A 19697-nucleotide genomic window follows, 5' to 3' on the forward strand; every position below is an offset into this window, starting at 1 on the left:
AGATGAACTTAGTTACCCAAGTTAAATGCCTGGGTAACAATCCCATAATACTGCTGACTTCAGTAAGAGTTGAGAGCATTAATTAGCGCCCAAGAAGTACTCAGGTCTTTGAGAGCTCCATCTGCTATTAAAAAAACCAAGGTAACCAGCAACTACCCTACAGCAAACAACGTAAACAAGACTTAAATTTCAGACCCCTTGTACTTTACAGGTACTTTCTTTTTCCTGCAGGAAGTACAACTTATTTCACAGGAACAACCTGAGTGAGATTTACTGCAAAGACCAATGCAACCAAATATCAGCTCTGCAGTCACTGTCAAGCCACAAGCTTGGGCTTGGGCAAGGTCACCGAGGGCATCACTTCCCTCTGCTTCTCCCTTCTCTCTCTCTTATGCAGTAACTGCGGAAAGACTCCTTGTAAGGATCTTAGACAATCTATTGGATTTTAAAGGGGCTGCAGACCGCATTGTTTAAAACTGTTTTTAATGTTCACCATAAATTTCACCTTACACATAACTATCTAAAGGATACTTTTTTTTTACATTTTAAGAGCTGTCCATAGGAGGAACACGGGTAAAAGGGGATTATATACAGTGCTGTTGCTGCTATAAAGCTGAGCCTTGCAGGCTGTCTGAAACAGTAGCAGTGAGCACAGGAAAATGAAAACAGTATTTTACAGCAGTAGTGAATCTAAAATGAGAATTGTTCCCGTCAGTAAGGCATTTTTTTAAAAGAAATAACTCTAGTCTAAAAGTGACATGTTGGGCTTCATTCTGTTATTGGATGCTTACTAAAATCCCTACTAAAAGTCCTTCTTGGCTGGTTTTTTGGGTCACAGGGTCTGTGGTCTGCTACTGCAGGCAGAGCCAATCCTGATAACATTGCTTGGGCAATCAAGAGAGTGCCTTTGGGATTTATATACCCAGGCTTTCGTGCACAGCTGCTCCCATCTTTCAGCAACTATGTATGCTGGAAAGACTGCAAGAAGAAAGAAAGAAGTATGTTTGAGATGTTGTTATTTATCTTATTATACAGTAAAGAAGTTCATTACCCATGAGTGTGCGCATTATCAAGAAGGTACACGAAGACAGGCTGAGAGAGTTGAGGTTTTTCAACCTGGAGAAGAGAAGGTTCCAGGGACACCTTATGGTACCTTCCATTACCTGAAGGGGGCCTACAAGAAAGCTGGAAAGGCACTGTTCATAAGAGCATGTAGCGATAGGACCAGTGGTGATGGCTTTTAACTGAGAGTAGGTTAAATTAGATATTAAGAAGAAATTCTTTACTGTGAGGGTGATAAGGCACTGAAACAGGTTGCCCAGAGAAGCTGTGGATTCACCATCTCTGCAAGTGTGCAAGGCCAGGTTGAATGGGACTTTGAGTAACCTGGTCTAGTGAAAAGTGCCTCTGCCCTCGGCAGGGTGGTTGGACTATACACGATCTTTTAGGTCCTTTCCAACCAAAACCATTCTGTGAGTCTGATTAATCACTGAAAAAGAGGATAAGGGTGATAATGCAAATGATCCCACCTAGTGACTCTCTGTCTGAGAGATGATCAACATTTTACCTCTTCATTTGGTTTCTATGTTCAGTAAGAGGTCATATGCTTGGAAGCATACAAATTATCATTATTTGTGTGTGCATGTCACAGATAACTTACTGGATTTATTTTTTATGTTATTTGACTGTTTTCTCCCGTACGGGATTACCTCCAGAAATGCAGCTACCTTCTATCAGCTCTGAAACCAGAGCTAGTGAAACAAGCAAAAAGATATCTGTCTTCTTCTTTGTGAGCATAAGGATCTGCTTCTCCCTGACAGGCAGCAGCTGCTTGAGTGGAGATAATAGTACTGAGTTGGAGTTGTAGGGCTTGAAGAGATTTTGTCATGGCAGTATGAGCATCCTTCCCATTTACCACGGACGTTCTTGAGATCAGCCATGGTATTCTAAGGGCTTGCCTGTGTAGAGAAAAATTGAAGGAGAAATGGCAATTGCCAAGATACCGTAAATCTCAAACTCAGTGAACGTCTGGGAATCCAAGGATGAATAATTTCAGGAATTATATGAGTGCTTCATAGCTAAGCACACAGACATGAGCAGAGTATGATGTGATGTCTGCACATGATCTTATCTCAATGCTCTTGGAGAGAAAGGGGGATTTTTTCAGTTGATGGAAATTTGATATCTAAGTCTTCTGAGTATTTGTTGGAAATCTTACCGTGAGGCTTATCTGTTTAGGCATGCATTCAGCAAAAATTATTTTTGTTTGAGGGGTATTGGGATGGGATTTTATCTGAATAAGGGTGGGAGTAGGCTAGGTTCCAAGTTTTAAACTGATTTTTTTTTTTAATTCTAACAGATTCACTCTACTTATTACAAAATATAAAGAAATCCACTTTAACGTATTTTAAATGAACAGCTGCCTCTCTGAAGAATTCTGATGCCAATTATAAAACATGGCTACTTATCTTGTGGGCACCTAAGACGTGGGGAAATTGTGTGGCATGACTATAGTACTTTTTATTTTCTCATAATGGACAATGTTTAATTTTGCATGAGGGCAGAACGCGTAACGTATTTGCATAAGTCAAACAATGGAAACGGAAAAAATCTAAGAGACTGGTACTACTTCTATGAGTACAGCAATAATAAATCTTTTGTACTATCTTCCCCCCCCTACCCCCGATGCATCTGGTCCATTTTTTCTTGTTAAAAAGATAACTCACCAATGTATATGTGTTCTTCTACTGCATAAAGAATAAACAGATAGAGACCGTTGAGCAAACTGCTTTTAGATCCTGAAACTGAAATTAGGATTTTGCTCAAGCCATATCTCCAACTTTTGAATGAGGCAAAAGGAGTGAAAAGTGCATGGTAGGCATGAGATGCCACAAAATATTATCTCTCTTTTCCATTGGGAATGGAAGTGTCTCACTTTTTCAGTCACATTGGTTGACCAGACACCAGACAAGACTGGTGAATACAAAACTGTTAAGCATATGACAAGACTCCAGTTTAAATTTTGTATGCTTTTTTTCAGTGTATTTCTGGTGAGGGATAGGCCTTTTTTCCTTGAAATTTAAATCTACTGGCTAGATGGGTTCTATTTAAATGCTATGAAACATATTCTGAGGGTGTTATCAGTCGTAGGAGACTATATTTTTAATTGAGCTTAGTATTTCCAGAAAGTTTGAGTACTCTGTGATGCTCTCAAGTGGTAATGTTTGTGTTAAGACATCATATTAGCACATATTCAATGTGCTCCAACCCATCCATCACACCATCAGGGCATTCATCTGCCTGGTAACCCTCCTCAAAGGGGGCCGCTGAGAAGCATTTAAATTCAGATCCCATTTCTGCCTGAAAACAGACAGGTACAAGATGGTCATGTGCAGGGGTTTTAAAAACAAAATCCCTTCTGGATCAGACCTGCCACCTTTGTGGAGATTTACCTCCTTGCAGAAAATAGTGAGCAGCCAGCATGAACTCTTGTCTGCAGAATGGAAATATCAAGCTGATCAACATTTCCGCATTGCTAGCAAGATAATCCTTCATTTGAGCTGCTTATCTGAAATCTGTCTCATGAATCTGATGGGAGGATTTGCCCTAAGTAGTTAATTATGGTGTTGCTAAATTTCCTCCTCTCTCCTTATTCCTTCACTTTAAGGAAAATCATGCAGCTATAAAGACTATAAACTTTAATTAAAAACAAATGACACATTATCTAGCTGAACACTTATTAAGGTACCTGAATTTATCTTTTAAACTTTCATTCTGATCTTACTCACTTCCACAGATGCTTGCTGTTGGTGGATTTTTAGTCAGAGCTAATCTGGTTGTTCTGACAAAATTGTGGGTTTTGGTGGGTTTGGTTAGTTTATTTTTAGCATATTTGGAGATTTTTTGTTTGCTTGGGTGTTTGGGTTGTTGTTGATCTGACTTAAGGCACTTGGAGAATTCCTCTGCATCAGGCTAAGCCCTGTCTGTTGTCCTGGTCTGAACCTGGCTGTGAGGGAATTGCAAAGAGAGAATAAAGACACTACCAGATTAATTATTTCTGGGGCATGTGAGACTCTTATAATGTTCTACTCTAACTTATACTGCAGAGAGGAACCATGGTTAAGGAACTGGTTTTTTAAGGTATTTTGTACCTAATTCAGATTTATGAGGTAGCTTTGGTATGTTTTGCAATTTTAAATGCCATTTTTGACCCCTAATGTGAGGATGATAAAGAATTGCAAAGACATGTTGACACACATGATGAAAAGGACCATGGTAATATGGGAAACAGCTGGGTTCACTTCTCACGTATGTAATGCATTTTGCCCATGAGGAAACATTTCACTGGTTATTCAGATTTCTCACCCGACCTCTTCAGGAAGATCCTGTTCAGGTTCTGCTTGCACACAAACTTTCTTTTCCCTCAGAATGAGGTCAGTATATTTTTCTTGGTGCCAGCACTAAACGGAACTGGATGTTCACTGTGCCTTAGGGTGAGACTTCTTATGCAGCTCAACAAAACGTGCATCTCCTGAGACATGTGAGAAAAGGACTCTAATTCCAGTAATAAAAGGTGTTTTCGTATCAGAGAAGAGATACCTGTAAGATTTAAGTTCTACTTAAATAGTTATAAAAGCTCTCATTCTCCTTTTACTGAGTTGGTGAACAGGATAGACCTGGATTTCATATGGCCCTGGCCTCTCGGGAAGCTGCTGGGCACAGCCTTTCTCCTGGAGAGCTCTCCTGCCCAGAGCTGAGTGTGTTACTCTCTGCAACAACCCAGTCCCTAGAGAAAAAGAAGAAAAATGTACTCAGTTGTTCTTGACATGAAAAATGACAACCTCAGAAGGAGGAATGGCTCCTGTCCAACCTCTTTTATGAATTCCTAGAAGAGGCTAAAGTTTCTCCCTGGAAGGTTTAAGGTTTTGGGGACGTTCTCAAATTGCCTTTCATTAGCTTTACATAGCTTAATTCTAGGTGAATCCCAGAAGTTCCCACTTAATCCTCAGGAAGTTTTGGACTCTAGTATTTCAAGAGCAGAGGCATAAGTAAGTGTTTTAGGAAGTCATCTGCTTAGGTATTTCTGTGATTTTTTTTTTTTTTTTAATTTCTTTTTCTTGACACCCCTTTCCCACCTTCATCAGGACAGGTGTTACCTTACCTCTTACTCATGTTCATTGTTGTTGTAAAATTCTTAGAAGCTTTTTGGTAAGTAGTCCGTAGAATTCTGCCAAATGTGAACTTATTTGAACAAATAAATGCTTCCTGCTAATTACTCCAACTAGGCACTCTCCAGGGCACGCTGAAGTGTTACAAGAGTTGTGCTTAAACCATGACCATAAGCTTTTTTATTCTCCCCCATGGATTTTAAAAGTATTTTCTTGAACAGCATGTAAAGAAACTGTGTGGGGGTCCTAGCCACTTACATCACCATATACACAAGACCAAGTACTGAATTATGACAGATTTAGTACAAAACACAGCTTCAAATTTTGTTTTGCATTTAGTTCCTGATAAGACCTGTGCTCAGATGCTTTACCAGCCCTGAGGCAGTAGGATCCTCCACATGTGCCCAGTGGTTTGATGCCCAAAGAAATTCATCAGTTCATAGAAACCTGTGTGGGACTTGCTTGAGATCCAGTTTCGGTGTTTTTTAAATTCTGTAGGCCCTTAATACACAGGATTGTCTTTTATTATTACATTTCATAGGAATTTCATAACTTGAGCAACAGACCCTGCAAAAAGAATGTGAGGAAATACAATGACTTTTCTCCTGCTTTCTTGAATTAAGAAGTTATTTCCTAAGGCTATCTACTTAACTGCAGCTGCTGTATGTGCCTGGAGATATCAGAAGAAATAGCATTATGGCTCAGAACAGCAGCTTGATTTCTGGTTTTGATTTCTGCTGTGTTTACCACCAGGCTCATTGGGGCCCTTATGCTATTGAGATTGAGTACATTGTTAAAAGCCCATGGGGTGGATGGTTTGTTTCCCCTTAACTATTTTTCATGGTTGGTGGCAGGAAAGTTTCTTGCCACTCCCTTATCTGAGGTTTATGTAATGAATTGATCATAGGCAGTGCTCCCTTTGAACTTATTCCAGTCTGGCAGAGCTCAGCTGTTCCTGAGTCACTGCGACTCCCAGAGGAATTTTTCCTGACTTTAGATGTAGGCAGACAATTTCTCCCTACCATGGGCATTTTGAAAAATGTCCCCAACAAGAGTCAGGCTCTTGAAAAGATACAGAAATGGCACCCTTGTACAGGCATGCTCCGAGTTTAGAGTCTAAAAATATGGACCAGCTCTGATTCCAGGGCACAAGTTGAACTTCTGCTCTGTGTGCTGTGCTTCACTAAATGAGATACTCTAAGTGCATTCTAAATAACTCTGCCTACTAGGGTCAGTTAGAATCTCCTTACACAAGAGTCTTAACACATGTCATCATTTACACATTCTGTGCATATGTGTGTTTTCTCATGGTCACAGACTTGTATTCCCATTATCCCAGCAAATAACAAACTAAACCTTTTACCAAGAAGTAATGATATCAGATGTAATACTTCTCAGTAAATAGCTCTACCAGCTTCTTTTACTGGAAGCCTCTAGACACTAAACAGAGCAACCCAATATTACACTGATAAATATCCAAAGACAGCAAATTGGAAGTTCTTCTTAGTGATTACCAACCCGGGGTAAGCAAAAAGCAGAACATACCATAAAATAACAAACAGTAAGTTCTTGAAGTTGCTAGAGCATGCTGACAGTACCTGCTGACGTGTACCCTGCTGACAGTCTTGTGGGCTCACTTCATAGACAATGGGTTTTATGATGATGGTAGTGAAACACTGAAACAGGTTGCCAAGAGAGGTGGCGGATGTCCCACCCCTAGAAACACTCAAGGCCCGGCTGGATCGGGATCTGTGCAACCTGGTCTAGTGGAAGGTGTCCCTGCTTATTGTAGATAGGTTGGATCAGATGACCTTTAAAGGTCACTTTCAACCCAAAATATTCTATGAAATCACTCCAAAGTAACATACTCCAAAGTAATATATCAAACTGCAAAATCACCCCCATCCCCCAAACAAACACCCAAACTCTGGTGAGGACAGTGAGGTGCATTTGCCCAAGCATCTCTCCCAAACTATAACTGTAGGCCAGGTAGAGTTGCCTGATGGCAAGAAAGTTATTCCTCTTTTTTTTCCTCCTTGAGTCTCTTTTTGAATTTCTGATTCACTTCCTTATCTCCTAAGACAAAGAAAACTTAGTGTGTTCATAACTACTGCTGCAGACTCACTGGCAAACAGGAGTGTTCCCCCTGCTCTCTCCAGAGAATTCTTCTTCCTCTCCCCCAACAGGTGGAGCAGAGATGTCTTGCCTCTGCTGTTCTCCACAGGAACTTGGCAGTAAAAATAGTGCATTTGCTTGTTTGTCTCCCCAGAAATGATCCCAAATTTTGACGTTACTTCCCTACCCTTTTTTGCCAAATCACTTTTACCACTTGTGTGTCTGTTCTCCTCCACTGGCAGAATGCAAATATACCAGGTGGGACCAACTGTCAAGGTCTTTTGTGCCCTCTTTAAAAATATTCAATGGCTGTAAAACAAATTTCAGGGCACCTTTAATAAGTAAATAAATAAATAAACCCAATAAAAATTGCTTGCTCTTAAATGTATTTTTCACCTATATTTTGTGTAGGAAACTCTCCCAGACTTATGCTTTGCTCCCAAATTACCAGAAGCATTCTTTCAAATTGTTAACAGATCCAAATAGCACGTGTAAATGTTGCACAACATACACATTCCTAAGAATTAATGTTTAACAATAGAGTGCCACCACTGAGAAGGTATCTGCAAACAGTGCCTGTTTATATGAGAACTCTTGGCATATCTTCTGGCGGTGAAGAGCAGATCTCAAACAGGTTTGCACCTGAGCGACTGACTTACAGTTATTCAGCTCTTGTGATGCAGGAGATAGACAGGTTCCTGCAAAATGAGCATGTGACCTCAATTACCTATTTGTAATTTGGTTTTAAGTATTCTAAATGAGGCTGCTATGTTTTAGTTGTATTTTGTCTTGTGCAATTACATTAAAGCAAGCATAGATGTCCAGCTGTGGGACTGAGGTTGCACTCAGGAAAATACACATTAACTTCAGAAAAAGTAGAATTAGATGTACGCACACAGGCACGTACTTTCCCTATGTTTGTTGAATTCAGCTTGGGCTCCCTGATTTAGGATTAATAACTCCAAAGCATTAATTGTGGCCAGCATCTCATTATAGTATCCAAAGATAAACACAGGGATAGAAGGGTGTTGATATCTTAATGGGCCAAACAATTTATATATATTTACATATATATATATATGTAAAAAGAGCCTTTTTTCCTCCATGTCTAGAATAGACAGCATTGCGCTTGCCTGTATTTATCTGGACAAGTCACCAGTGAATCAGGGCTGATGGGCTGTGACCTTCAGAAGTTAATATGTTACACACCAATAATATAAAACAGTGTTAAGCTAGGAAATGCCAGAATTAGTGCCTACTCCAGGGCATTTCTAGTCCAAGTGTCTTTACTGCTCCCTTGTTTCACAGTACTCAAGGTATGATGCTGTACTGTACAGCTTGAAGACATAACTGCACCACCCTCCTATCCCACCCCACCCCAAACCAGGAAACTTATCTGGGTTAGCAAAACCTTTCCCTGTTGTTCATTGGGTTTTTTTGCCTGTTGTAATAAGGATAGCTGTAACCAAGAAGAGGGCATGGGGAGACTGAAAGTATTTCTGGGAGCAGCAGGCTTGTCCCTCTTGGCACACTGCCTGCCCCTCTGCATGCCATGCACAGACAAATAAAGCTGCTCTGTGTGTGAAGCTGTGGTGGTAAGAGGGGAAAAAAAAGAGGGAATGGTTTTGTTAGGGACAAACAGGCAGGCACGGTTCCTCTTTTCATAATCTGTGCCAACTTAGATTAGCTTGAAGTGACTATGAAACTGTAGTCTAAATTAAATTTCATCTCATGTACCCAGTATTATTCATAATTGCTCAGAGACAAGGAGTCTGTTGGAGTCTGGAATGGCATTTAATTATTTTAATACATTGCCCTTTTTTCTTCCTAGAATCCTCATTTGCTTTCTTTTTTAACTAACAAGATAGACTACACAGTCTTAGTATATCCTCAGACTACATATCTTCCATCCTACATACCAGTGGTAGTAGGGATCTTCCGGAAAAAGAAGAGGTTAGTAATTTCCTTGAAACACTGCTGCTGTTGTTCAGAAGTAACGCTCCTGCCAGGCCATGACTGGCAGCAACAAGGTCTGAGTTCCAGCTGAAGGGAGTTGCTCCAAAAGCGGTGTCTTGAGGCCACACCTGGACAACTGGAAAAATTATACTGAACTCTACTATTTCAAAAGCAGAGGCATAAGTAAGAGGCAGACACAAATCAAACAGTTAACAAAGATTTGGAATTTGGGGGTTTTTTTGTAAGACAGAAAAAAAATCTGACCAGGTAGATAAACAGTGATAGTAACTGACTGTTACGGTTATTCTTTAACTATAACAGTTCATAGTCTTTTTCCTCCAAGGAAGCAATTTCCAGGGTAGACTTTTTCCCATCATCTAAAGTAAGTGAAAGCTAAGATTTGTTGGGCAATAAACTGCCCTGTACAACAATGGTTTGGTAGGTGCTTGGCTCCCTGATGGTTGCGCCTCTGGTTCCTCCATCTTCGTGGGCCCTGGAAGCTCTGCCAAAAGCACCTTCACTCTTGGTTGGCTGGTCCCAACCTGGCACAGCCACCTGCATGACCCCTGAGGCTGCAGGATTTCTACAGTGCTTTAATACTGAGAACTACCCACAGCCAGCAGGCTGAACTGAACCAAATGGGGAGCTGGACATGGATCTTCAAAGAGGCAGGAAAATGTTTTTTTTCTGCCTCCTATGTGTATCCAGTCTGCAGGACAAAATCTTGAATGAATCCCCTGGCCAAGCTGGCTAAGCATAACCACTAATCTTGCTCACAGAGCTTGACATTAGCTGTTGCCTTAGGCTGGGACAGCCATTTGCCCAGATACATTTCACAAAGTTTCAAAAAAAAATTAGAAAACTATAAATATCACTGTTATAGTTGCAAACTTTTCCCCAGTTTGTAAACTCCATTTCTCAGCAATGCCTCTTGAGCGTAGTAACACAATGTACAAAAGAAATATTTAGGGCACGTCTGTTGGGGCTTTCTGTTTACCTCCCCCTCACCCCACTGGATGGCAAAGGATCTCCTCTGCTGGGGTTCAGAGATGTTTAGGGGGGAGATTGTTCTTTGATTTTTGGGTCCAGTCGTCAGGTTCAGGACTCAAAGGGACTGAGTTAAAGGTCGTTCTGCTGCCTAGGTGTTTTTCCTTTTGTTTTTTTTTTTTTTAAAATAAGAATGCCTGGGAATATAAGAGACAAAAATACTTCACAAGTGGCTGAAATCCTTATCTCACTGATGGTGTGTTCAACCTGATAGCTTCAGCTCATCAGAGCAGCCATGGGCTCAGGAACTCAAAATCTTTGTTCTTATTTTTATACCTCTCTCTCTTCAAAATTGGAAGGTCTGATAACAAATCCACCCAGGGCGTCCTTTCAGCTTCCTGCTGCAGCTTTGCTTTTATGATGGTGTTAGCAGGATCTTTCATCATCTGCCTCCCCAGAGCATCTCCTTTCATGTCCACGTGTTTTACTTGCATTTGAAGTAAAAGTAAAAGGATGCTTGGTTTTGCTTAAAGCATAGCAGTGATTACAAAGGCAGATATCATGATTAAAATAAAGCCAGTCAGTTCTCTTTTCCAGGAGGTAGTGACACGCTACTCACTTCGCCACCTTCGGAAAGGAGTTGACCCCTCCTCCCACAGCAATCATATTGGGACTATGAGCCCCACATTTCCAGGGAGCAGGGGCAGGGGCCTCCCAGTGGAGGGGGGTTGGATACAAACATTTAAAAGCCTAATTTTGCAATAAGACCTTGGGGAATTTTTGTTATTTTGTTCTGGGTTTGTTTTCCTGCCAATTGCTCACTTCCCTTTCTCAATCATTAGTCTTTTCCAAGATTTAATCCAATAATTGAAATGTTATTAAGACTTTCATTGGTTATTTTTTTGATACAGATTGTCACAAGACTGTTGGAGAAATCATGCTCACTAAAATTTCTTCCCCTGAGTTTTCCACAGCCTGTTTTCTGATCATACTGTTGGATGACTGCAGAACCACTGATTTAATTTTCAGCTTCTATGATAAAATTTAAACTAGAGATGAGTTCCTAACCATTTTATTGGCTCATCTGCCACATTGTTTCCCTTGAAAAAACTTCGATAAGGGATAAGGGTCCTGAATCCTGGGGCTCCACTACAAGTCGACCTAAAATATCTTTACTTTGCCGATGATGAATCACACATTCTCACTTGAGTCCACAGATATTCAAATCCTCACATGGGCATTCAAGAATCAAAGAGTGGTTTGGATTGGAAGGGACCTTTAAATGTCATCTATAGTCCAACCCATATGGCATTGGGAGGGACACCTTTCACTGGACCAGGTTACTCAAAGCCCCATCCAATCCAACCTTGAACATTTCCAATGATGAGGCCTCAACAACTTCTCTGGACAATCTGTTCCAGTCTCTCACCACCCTCATGGTGAGTAGGGAAGTAGAGAACTTCTTCCTTATATCTGATCTAAATCTACTCTCTTGTAGTTAAAACTGCTAGCCCCTTGTGTTATCACTACACGGCCCTGGTAAAAGTCTGTCCACATCTTTCTTATAAGCCCCCTTCAAGTGTTGAAAGGCTGCAGTAACATCTTCCAGGAGCTTTCACTTCTCCAGGCTGAACATCTCAAATTTTCTCAGACTTTTTTTCATAAGGGAAGTGTTGCAGCCTTCTGACCACTTTTGTTGCCTTCCTCTGGACTCCCTCCAACAGGTCCATGGCTGTCTTGTGGTGAGGGCCCAGGGCTGGATGCCATTCTTCAAGTGTGATCTCAGGAGAAGTCACAGGCATCCGGAGTGCCCATGTAAGTCAGTATGAAAAAAAACAAAAACAAACACACACACAAAACAAAAGAAAACAAAAAAAAAACAAAGAAAAACCCACCCCAAAGAAAACAAAACTCTAGAATCATAACATTATATATACAGTCTATGTTACATCTATCTGAAAATTCCAGGTTTAGACATGTTTAGTGTTCAATCATCAGGAAGGAATGAGGTATTCATAAAGTAGTAGGGTAACAAATCAAGATCTGTATTAGACAGTAGTCTGGAAGCACAATTGTAATGTGCAAGTGAATGGTACTTAATAATTTTATAGGGAATCACCTTAAAATTGAAAACATGGTAGCAAAGTACTGAGGATTTTCAGTGTCACTCTTGCACACACCATTGTTTTTCAAGGGGTTAAAAGCACCACATCTCAAGTTGCACAAAGATTCTCCTATGCTATGACATTAAAATCTCAGAGAAGAGGAAGGTTATACCTACACTGAGGTGATCATGCACTGGAGCTGTACCTGTTGTTTAAGATATGTTGTGAGCTTTGCAACAGTTCAGCTGGGATTGGGCAACCCGACAGAGGTGGTTTCAGTAGCCACGAGACGAGGCTGCTGTGGGGGATGGCATGGATGGATACCTTCTGCCTGTGGCACATACGATGTCTGCAGGTGGGACCCCACCATGTTCCTGCATCGGAGCGGGACCCAAGGTTATCTTCTGCACGTGCAAGGATGAGAACAACCAGGAGGCTGCTCACACCAAGCACCCTGAGTAAACTTCACATAATCAGTGACTTAGGCTGCAGAGGTTGCTGCAAGACCCATAGCTGGTTACCCTTGTTGTGCACCCACAGGGTCTGACTCGAGTAGACAATTCCTTCAAGTTCAAAAAGTGTTTGGACAATGCCCTCAGACACATGATGTGATTTTTGGAGTGTTCCAGTCCAGAGCCAGAAGTTTGACTTGATGATCCTTGTCGGTCCCTTCCAACTCAGGATATTATATGACTCTATAAACAACTGAGGTAGTACGGCACATAAAATGCAAAGTACATATGAACAATTAAAATGTCACTCTCTGACTTTTAATTTTCCCTTGTAAGGTGCAGACAGGTTCCAAAACACATTTTGAGTGAAAGTTTGTGAAGATTGCCATGTGTGTTTTGGTTCAGTACCGATAACTAAAGTTAATGGGGCTTTTGAGACAGACTTAAAACACAGGCCAGGGTTGTGAAAGCACCTCCATAGTTATTGCAAGTGTTAGTCTAATGTACTTCAGGAGGATTTACACCTTTATTTGTCATCTTCTAGTAAAAGAAAAAACTGCATGCAAATCTGTGGGTTCCTTTAGTATTGCATTGTCTTATGAATAAGTTTAAAATCAATTTATTTCTTTAAATCTCTATGGACACATGCCCATTTACTGAAGTTTGTGGTCTTTATCCTAGACCCTTCATAGCCACTAAGGCCCTTCTGTGATAGATACTTGCACTGTAAGAAAAGATGGGTTTCTGTGGGATTATTGTTTTCCTCTCTTGTCATCCATCTCTGCTGAAGAAGGTGGAGAAAAGGTGTGGCTCTGGCTCACCTCCCACTCTGTTGGAAAGATAAACTGTGCCAACAGGCTGGACAGCAAGTGCTGAGGCAGACACCAGCTGCTGCCAGGAGAGCTCTTGCCATAGGGCCAGAGGAGGAACCAAGCACAGCCCTTTGCATCACAGTTTTCTGGGCTGTCCCTGAAGCAACACAGTACTGTAGCACCCTGTGTTGCAAATTCACTGGAAGCTTTGTAATCTGGTTATCCTAGTCTTCAACCATGAACTGCAGGAAAGTAGTTCTCTTTATTTATAAGTTAGATATAATCCATACTTATTTTTCCAGAATACCTCTAAGGAGCTACTTTTGTATTCTTAATACCCTGAACTGGAGGTAATTTTCATGCTGTACATTTTCTGGATACCTGCAGATGACTCACTTGAAGAAAGGGAGTGTTGTTTCATTTTAATTATGTAATCATTTATACCCCTCCCCTTGACTGAGGTTGCAGGGTGAGGAAAGCTGGCAAGCCAGGAGAAGACAGAGAAATAAAAATGTTCCAAAGGTTCATCAACCACATCATGTCAGGTACAGGATGTTTAAAGCACGTGGCAGACTTTTTACCTTCACGTTGTCTTTTAGGGGCCAGTAAACAGCAGATTCCTGCGAAGATTCATGTAGCACCAGTACAACTAGCTAGAGGTAGGCTTAAGAGGTGATTAACTTCACATTCAAAAGAAAGAGGGGAGCAAATGAGAGAAGAAAAGTTGTGTAGAACCACCAGTCATTACTGCCCATGCTTGCAAGTGATGCAAAAGATTTAGAAAAAAACAGTTGGCATCAGTAGAAAATCTCTCAATATCAGTTGGCTTTGGTTCAGCACAGTGATGTTGTCCAGATAACCCATATTTCCTCCACCCCAGACAGTTTCTCCAATCCCCTCCTTGATAATTCAAGGAGAGTTTTTTGGTTTCTAACTATGTGTTGCTTACAGGAGCAGGGGGAGGAAGGTGACCACAACCCTTTCTGAAGAGAGAAGCGCTACTCTGTCTTGTCCCTGCATGACCATGTCTGCCCAATGACACCGTGGTGAAACAATTGTGTACTTGTGTACTTCATTTTGGACCAAGCCTTCAGGATTTGTACAACCAGACATCTTTGGAAGATCTCCTTCCTCTTCCTTTGCCATACCTAGCTAACCTCTATCTTCTGGAAAAAGAAATAAGCAGCAGGATTAGTCTCAAGGTATGCCAGCAAAAAGAAAAGTATTACTGTCTTTTAACTTATTGATATCAAAGTGTAAAGCCTACAAAATGTACGAAGGGAGAGTTAATAAGCCTTTGTTGGCCTCAGAGGGTAGGTGATGGGAAAGCCGCCCTTCACACCACTGATTATATCATGACATGATGGTGGCTAGAAATAATTTATTGCATATGATGTCAATCCAAATATGTTCAGAAAGAATTCGTCAAGGTAAGGAGGTAAGTTATTTTCTTATTTACTCCCTCATATTTGTGACTTAGGTCTGAATTATATATAAGGCTTTATGTATGTCAGATGTCATCTGCCATCTTCAGATGCTTTCCTGATAATAGTATCCACTGAAGTTCAATCCTTCAGGGCTATGAGTCTCATATTAATACCATTTAGTGATTTCAGCAGGTTCATGAGGTCTGCATTTGGGGAGGGAATGAGTAAAAGGTAGGCCTTTGGGAGTGCATGTAGTAATTTACCAGGAAGCACCTATTCAAGTCCCTGTTCGGCTCATGGAGAATTCTGGAGATGATATATCTCAAAGGGTCTTTTTTCCCTGAAGAATTAAGGAATATAAGTTGAATCTAATATTGGTGAAGTTCCATATGCATATACATCTTTGTGCGCTTTCAGTTGTTGGTAAACTAAGGCAATCATAAATTAGGTAACTCAACAGAAATAGTAGCAGCACCAAGCCTGATACTTTTGCTTTTCTTTGCATAAGTAGATGTGTATTTGTCTTTATGCATAGCATGTTAATTTTGATTTAAACACAGAACCAAATCCTGTTTTCATTTGTGTTGCTATCAAGCAGGATTAACCGAGAGGTGCATCACATAATGCAAGTGTGAGATGAGAATTATGTAATCAACTATGAAATTCTACAAAATCTCTGTTGTAATTTATCCATCTTGAAATTTGAAAATGAAACCTGGATATACCACTACCTCCTAACCATGGAAACTTTCTAAATTTCAGTGAAATATTGCACTGAAAAAAAAAAAAACAAAACCAAACCACTATTTAAAAGTGGTAGAAGTTTAACCCAGCCTGTGAGTTAAAACATAGTCGTGGACAATGTTAATAAAGCTTATCTCATACAGTGTTAAATATTTACAGAGAGGACTGTCAGTGGATATAATTCTTCTGATTATAGCATGACTATATTATGTATATCATAACAGAAATAGCCTCCTTGATATAGAAACCCTTACATTGAATGTTCAGTACAGACATAGCTCACTTGAGAACTCTTTTCTAAGGGCATTTGGCACTAACTTTAAGAACGATTCCAGGAGTTAGTAGCTTGAAGCCCCACATGACAGTCAGTGTTTCAAAGGCAGATGGTGCTCCTCACTGCCATCGCTTTCAGCTCCAACTGTGCCTGCTGATTGGAGAGCTGGGTACAATGTCTGGGAGAGGTGCAGGCTGGTTGCAGTGGTGGAGACGTGATATTGTGTACGCAGTTTGTTGCACAAGGAACACCGGGATCGTACCACATCCGTTGCTTACATAGGAGCTTTCTGTTTTATTGCGGTGCTAGACCATGCATGGAGTGTCCCTTCTGCCATCTTCCTGTCAGTCTTGCCCAACTTTACAAAAGCCTGGCCTGTCTGTACTCCACTAACTGGAAAACGACCTGCCAAAGTGCTGTACTAAGACTTCACGCCACTTCTAAATGAACTGTTTTCAGAGCTGTGGAAAGTTATTTTCACAGAAGCCTCATTAAGTTTCCCTTTCTGCTAGTTCTGCTGGGCTGAGTGGCATAAAATCTCTACTTCTCTTTCACAAATATTCTGAAAGAGAGGGTAATTCTAAGCATTGTACAACTTACTTTCATTCTTACCACAGAAAGAGGTAAGGATGAAGGGAATTTCAGTGGCACCAGCACCTGTGAGGTGGTGAATTGCATCTCTGAAATGCTGCTTTCACAACCTCAGACTCTCCTTAGCATGGTAAACAAAGAGTAAAAACCTCACAGAGAGGAATGGCTGTAGCTGGGTCACCCTGACCAGCACACCAAGTGGGATTACCCAGCTCAGTACAATGAAGATGAGCTTACACAAATTAGTTAGTGTTTTGGTTCAAATTTGTTTTGTAAGGTAGCCAAGATTTTCCAAAGGCTTTTTTAAGTCATATAATATGACATGGTCTTGAAAACTGATTTTATATTTTCCCTTCTCTGACACTGTTCAGAGAAGTATGTTCTCACTGTTTAGATGAGTTTGAGTCACACCACTCTTCAGTTTTGGAAAACATCTTACATTAGCATCTTGCCTGGGAAGGTTCTCACCACAGCTAAGCCCAAGAACATGAGCTTTGGCCCACTAGGTCTGTCCAGGCAAATATTCTTTCATTAATGTCAGTTCAATTGCAGACTAGGTCTCGGGTTTCAAATACTGAAAAAAGTGCACATAGGAGGAATAGTAGAAAAGAGAGGAAATTGTAGGGCAATTGTCCAAAATATATAGAACAAAATGTTAGGGAAAACAACTGTGGTGAAAAAAAAAAAAGAAGAACAATAAGCATGTAATTAATATTCAACCTTTAAAACAAAATCCCCAAAGTTCTACGGTCCTTACATTCAAGACTGTGTGACCATATCATAGAGATGTATCAGCTTCAGTCTGGATTATGTAGTTATGTGTCCACTTTTAGACACATTTAAAATAACTCTGAAAAATCTGCCCTTCTCTTTTTTTTTTTTTGCTGTGGATAGCAAAGTAACAGAATTTTGTGAGCTTGAGGCTACACAGCTCCAATTGCTCTAATTACACAGCCAGGAATTTTACAATTGTACAGTAAGTCAACTCTCTTGCAGGGACTAATGCTTAAATTGCAACTTCTAGATTGCTGAGAATGGGAAAAGGATTTATGTGGTTAAAGATGTGTGTTTGCTGTTAACTAAACCTAACCACACTAACTAACTTCTATTCACAATTTTTTCTTGCTATAAATTAGAGTTTGTTATTTTTGCTTTGGTTTTTAAGGTCCAACCTGGTTTCTGATTTTAAGATGGTCCTCAAACAGTGGAATCATAGGAAAAGATTACATGCTAGACTAGAGAAAAAGCTTGGTTAACTGGTGCATGTTAGCTAATGCTGAGCTAATTTTAACCTCTTTTTGCTACCTTATAAACAAATTCTTTGGTATTAGACTCATCTTACTAGATTCCTTACATGTTCAGTTACGCTTATACTATAAACTCAAATTCCTGAAATATTACAGGCCAGTTTTAGCAGAAGAAAAATGCAGCCTTAAAGGTTTGATTCACTACCAGCAGTGAAGGTGAGGAAATATAGGAATAATGTTTTAAAGACTGTACAAAAGCATTAATGTGAAACTGTTCTGGTGAATATTTTTAAAGGCCTAAACTATTTTTCGTCAAGGATTTTGTCACCTAAATGTTTAAATTTTCTTAGGAAATATGTTAAGGAGGCCCATCTAAACAGAGATGAAGCTATATAGAAATGAAAGGGTTAAAAGCAGTCTGGGGGTGGGGTTGAACACGCCAGTCTCACAGACGTTTTATGAGCTTGGCAAATACTCATGCAGCCCCTCTCCAAAGTAATGCCCTTCGCCTAAAAAATGAGCATAGCACCAAGATTGTGGGGATTACAATGCACACTAGAAATACCCCCTTTGCCCTTCTTTTAAGAGCCAGGCCCAATGCCAAAGAGCCTGGAGAAAGGCAGATTCCCATGCTGTATCGCAGAGCGTACTCACCACATTTTACCCAGATTTTCCATCAGCCAAATGGGACTGAAGAACAGGAGAATGGGCAGTTGCTTCTGCTGGTGCTGTGAGTTCGGTAATTAATAGGCTTTCACTCTTTTGCTGTGCTACATAGAAAGAAATGAGCATCATAAGCAAATATTATTTTGTTATTTTGTGCTTTACACCTCTGCTCATGTATATCATGGTAGAGTAAAAGTTACAGCTGAGGCAAGAGAAGTTCTTTCAGGTTCTTGAAATAACTGGTGCAGCATAATTTGCTAATGATGCAGCCAGGAAAAGGTTTGGACGGTTCTGCAGAGGTTTGGTGCCTGTGTAGCCTTTGCATCTATTCTAGGATAGGGAAGAGTTCATTAAGATTTCCGAGGAAAAAAGGGGAGATGAAAAATGACTGAATAAATGATGAACAGAGCTATGAAATCAAGTTGCCATGATTTAACAGATCACCATTCATTCCTGGAGCTATGGTAAGTGACAGCGCACAGTTGCTGAACCAATCCACTTGTAAAATAAAGTATGTAACCTACCCTATTTATTTTCATAAGGGCTCAGATTAAGATCATGCATGTGGCTCATTACCATGGCATGTGGCTCAGATGACTGGGGTAATTACCGAACTGTGGCAACTCAGTCAACTTCCACCCATGGTAGCAGGGATATTAGAGATCCATGTTTTGCTTCTCCAAATTCGTATTTTTGTTTCTCTACCTACAACTAGGACAGCCAACTGCCTCCCTTGCCCTTAGGCCATCTGTATATGCAGAGATGGAGAGAAGAGAACAGAAGTCAGCATTCTCAACTCTCTGCTGAGGAGATGAGAATTAGGGGAAGACCTCAGGTTGTCAAAGAAAGAAAAGATAAAGTTAAGGATGGTTATACTACAATACAGTAGTACTTCCCTGTCTGTTAGACACTGGGGTAAAATACATAGAAACAAGTATTTTGATCATAACATAAAAGCCTTGGTAGAGAAACGTGCAGTACAGAAAAGGTGAACACGTCCTTTTCTTTTCTGTTACTGGTAAATTAATCCAATGTTTGAATGTTTCAAAACATTTACAGTCAGCCTGGAATAGGGGTTTCTCCAGATAGCAATGCTATCAGCCACATGTAGCTTTTGACCAAGATCCGCCAAGTCTTGCTTGCTGAGGAAGAA

At 40.4% G+C, this 19697-nt stretch overlaps 2 long non-coding RNA genes across 3 annotated transcripts in view; one reads left to right on the plus strand and one right to left on the minus strand.

Moving 5' to 3' along the window:
• LOC113947404 overlaps positions 1-2774 on the minus strand; it is a 17870-nt gene extending 15096 nt beyond the window's left edge. The window contains exon 1 of the long non-coding RNA XR_003527714.1: positions 2727-2774. This is a non-coding gene — a long non-coding RNA (uncharacterized LOC113947404). The remainder of the gene's footprint in view (positions 1-2726) is intronic.
• On the plus strand, positions 2771-19005 carry LOC113947403. 2 transcript variants are annotated; one of them, XR_003527713.1, is made up of 3 exons: positions 2771-2874; positions 14547-14797; positions 18879-19005. It is a non-coding gene; the product is annotated as an uncharacterized LOC113947403 (long non-coding RNA). The 2 variants fall into 2 exon arrangements; XR_003527712.1 differs by lacking the exon at positions 18879-19005 and adding an exon at positions 17003-17475.
• Positions 19006-19697: the final 692 nt, after the last annotated feature.

Source organism: Corapipo altera, unplaced genomic scaffold (genome assembly GCF_003945725.1).
Source record: "Corapipo altera isolate COAL_440 unplaced genomic scaffold, ASM394572v1 24b, whole genome shotgun sequence".
NCBI lineage: Eukaryota > Metazoa > Chordata > Aves > Passeriformes > Pipridae > Corapipo > Corapipo altera.